Raw genomic sequence first — 3,972 nt, forward strand, 5'->3', positions numbered from 1 at the left:
TTTAAGTCTTATGCATTTATTGCTATGTACTATGAGTGTGTGCTGTTATTGTATATTTATTGTGTATCATTTAATTTCCAATTCTTTTTATATATATTGTGTGTTTTTAATGTTAGTTCGGCTGTTGCCTGTGCAAAGACCAGACTGTGTGTGACTGCCCAGCAGGTAACGTTGAGGTTTCACCCGGTGCAATTGTGGCTCTTGTAACCATAAATGGTAAGTTGCTCTTTTGTCACACAGTACATACACAATAGATGTGTTTGCAGGTTTTATTGCAAATTGTACATTGCTACATTGTTTTGAATTACCCTCGGCCCGCAGTATATGTGGGCACCTGTCAAAGGTCATTTGGATTTACCAGACCGCTTTGAAAACAACATGGGAAAAAATGAATGTCTTTGTTGAGCCATGACTGGATTTCTCCTTATCCTTCCTAAAGGCCGTTATAACCTTGCACTGCCAGTGGTGAGCTGCACCAGCTGTGGCCTAATGTGGTCCCCCTCAGTTAAGGACTTCCAGGGTGGTGGATATTGGCCTGGCACCTTAAATTTCTGCACCCTGTTTTCAATGGATGTCTTTCAGTCTTTCTATGACATTAAGAAGCTGCAGCAGGGATGTCACTTAAGGCCTTTGTCAAAGTGCTGGATGAACGAACAGCCCATTTTGGAAGGGTGAGTTTCTAAATTTGTCAAGTTTAAGGAAATTGTGCAAATCAATGTTTATGATGACTGTCCGTGAATATTCTGTTGTTTGTCCTCTACTTAAAAGACTGGCCGAATATCAGCTGATGCCTTCAGTAAAAGTTTCTTGGAGTGGAGTGCTGTAAAGTGTGAGGTGGACAGGATGTGCAAGGAGCCATGCTTTAGCTGCCCTGCCTGCACTCCAGACATGCTCGCCGTCTCAGTTGATGGAAACTGCAAGCTTTATCGCTTTCAATCAAATGCAAGGTACGTTATGCATTGTGTACATAAATCAAATATGGATTTGTACAAAAATTGTATTTTGATGTTTCTTTTCAAACAACTGTCACCGTGTTCGTTCAGCACTTCAGAGCAGGGGAACTTTGAAGGTGTCTTCATTGAGAAAGATGAGGAAGTTGCTGAGTTTGTGAAATACATCCAGAGACACACAAATGATGTAAGATACACATATATATCAGTGCTGTCAGCGTTAATCTTGTTAAAATGACGTTAACGCCATAACCATATACTCATACGTGTGTGTGTGTGGATACATATTTGGATGGGTGGATATTTATTTTGTTTTTCTCTTGGTGTTGTCGTAATACTATTTACTTGACTTTATCTTAATGTGTACTTCATTTTGAGTAGCTCACACTTGGATGTGCGAGGTATACTGCAGCTTGTAGTCTTGGATACGTTTAAGACATTTTGTTATAAGGTTGAATGAATTCAGCAGTCATGTATTGTGACCTCCTTTCTATAGATCAAATGGGGAGGTGCGTTTCAGGATGGGGCCAGTTCTACAGTTGGAGAAGAGGTGGAACAAGTAAACAGTTTCCTGTCTAGGGCGGCCATCACAACGAAGTACATGTCTAAAGCAGGTGTGTGTCTGTGTGTGAGATTCCACTCAGTCTCCTGCTCATTCATTCTTATTTGTATACTAACTGAAATGCAGGGCGAACAGACATGCTGAGCCTCCTGGCTTTGGGCTGGAACAAAAGGAAAGTGGAACAACTGGGCCGCACTTTGAGCCAGAGATATCTAAAGGTCATTTTTTCAACACCCATTTTAATGTGTGTGGTAATGGGGCAAAAACACCAGTACTCTAAAAATGTCCATATGAATGACATTTATTAATGTATTCTTAGATCATAAGGATCCTTAGAGAACAAGTGGAGAGCCTGAATGCGAGCAGAAATGAGCTGGGTGTGGATGACGACACACTGCAGCAATGGGCTGAAGGTGAGTCTCAATATAATGCACTCGTGTATAACAACAGGACCCACCATGGCCTCATTAAAGAACTTAGAGTTAAGATCTTTCTGACAGTGTCAACAAACAATGAAAAATAAGCTTGTAAAAGCAGAATTGATGGCAGAGTTGTTGCGTTTGATCAAATTGGATTGGACCTGGGTTGAAGTGATGTCGTACTAGTTGGTTTTATAAAGCTGAACACCAACATACTTGTTATCTCATGATAATGCAGCACATGAAGGCTCCAGATGTCTTATAATGAATATCATCAAGTCAGTGATTACAGAGTCCACTGTAGTTTGGTGACTGTTACTCATCCTGTGTTATGATTAATATTCCTCTCACTTAGAAACGGATCAAACTGATGGCAGCCTTGGAGCGTTGCAGGCACGAGTAGAGGAGCTTGTCGTCATCATCAGAGTGCGAACACAAAGTCTTTACAGACAAAATGGTGTCACAGTTTCTTTGAAACGGACCGTTTGATGCTCAGTTTGTACAGCTTGTACAGCTACTTTGTAAACAGAATAAAATCAGATCCAGGTTTGTTTAAGCTGGATGTGATTTGTTCTAGCAAACGAATTGATGAGTGTAGATTAAAATGTAAATATATGCATTATGTGAAGGTGTTCCTTTTTATGATTATTTACAGATAGCAACAAGAGGCGACACAGAATTCGCAAGGTCATCTTAGATGAGAAGAAACGCTTGGCGGCTGCTGTTGACGACTACAACAAGGAAACAAGCAACAAAGCAAATCGTATCCAGTGATGCCCTCATGCAGAGCGACGTTTGGCCCTGGCAGAGCACAAGTGAACGTAAGCTCTTGATTTCTAAATATCCTTTTTAAACAAACTCCCAGTATCTGAGCAGCAGTTGAATGTTTTGTTCTTGAATCATAATATGCTGCTATGTTTTCCCATCTGATGTTGTTAAACTGCAGCTGCTGCTGACCTCCGGACAAAGAGAAAGGTCTTTGAGAAGGTGATGGCTGTGAGGCGCCTGAGAGAGGAGGAGATGATCCTTTGCAGGGAGATGCAGCATCACTGGACAGTGTTGCGAATGCGATCTGTGGTGTTGGGGACAATCTCCTCAGACTGTAAGCACATCTTTTATTTATTTATACATTTGGTGATGAATTGATTGAAAATAATAGCAGATGCTAAAGTCTTACTGGATCTTTTACCTATATTTGGGTTGCTAGCTAACACTGCCTTCTCCCTTAAAAAAAGTTTAATTACATGATCCTAATTCCTTGTTTATGAGGTGAGTTTTTTTGTCTGTTTGTTTGTTTTACTTATATTTAATAGTTTTGTTGTTTTTACAGCCTCCCTTGTTGGCATGTCGGAGGATGCACAGAAAGGACTCCATAGCCTGGTTTAAAAACAAAGTGAACTGAAAGCTGAAACGCTCAAAGTAAAGGACGTGTACAAGAGAATCCTCAGCCACCAACCACTCCTGGAAATGGACTCGGAGGAGGAGGAGGACGTTTCAGACGATGAGAGTGATTTGAGCACTTCTGATGAAGACTGATTGTGTCATCATTGATGTTATGTTTGCTAGAATAAAAAGTTAATCACATCTGTTTAATGTGATTTTTATAATGTCTGTTTTAGAAATTGCTTATCAACAGACATTTTACATGTTGAGAAGAAAAATGTAATTCCCTTGGTGCAGTTGTTTACCCTGAATCATTCTTTCCCATCTAATTTAATGACTCGTGTACATGTTCAGATACAATAACATAATTGAATTCATGGGATGCTTTCTGGGCTGCTCAAATTACCACAAAATGTAAAAGCACCAGGCAGCACACTCACAAGGACATGTTTTGTTCAGTGTTTTGTTGAAGAAATCAACAAGTACAACTGAGATGTTTGCTGTAGTGGTGTGTTTGTTAAGAAGCATGCCAGCACACTGGTGAACTGACAGTCCCAGAATGCACCCGAGCCAGTGACTCGCCCCAGAACAAATGACATTAATTATCTAGAAAGACAACCGTGATCAAAGACTAAGTAAAAGAGTAGGAAACAAAAGA

General features: G+C 40.3%; 1 long non-coding RNA gene across 1 annotated transcript; it reads left to right on the top strand.

Annotated features, from left to right (window-relative positions):
• The first annotated feature begins 1,495 nt into the window (after positions 1 to 1,495).
• On the top strand, positions 1,496 to 3,610 carry LOC146577750 (uncharacterized). Its single transcript, XR_014891415.1, has 5 exons — positions 1,496 to 1,730; positions 1,832 to 2,388; positions 2,587 to 2,752; positions 2,878 to 3,033; positions 3,262 to 3,610. It is a non-coding gene; the product is annotated as an uncharacterized LOC146577750 (long non-coding RNA).
• The last annotated feature ends 362 nt before the right edge of the window (positions 3,611 to 3,972 follow it).

The sequence above is a fragment of the Mchenga conophoros genome, linkage group LG3 (assembly GCF_057382185.1).
Source record: "Mchenga conophoros isolate Kocher_MC1m ecotype Shallow Benthic linkage group LG3, M_conophoros_male_GT1.1, whole genome shotgun sequence".
In the NCBI taxonomy this organism is placed as follows: Eukaryota; Metazoa; Chordata; class Actinopteri; order Cichliformes; family Cichlidae; genus Mchenga; species Mchenga conophoros.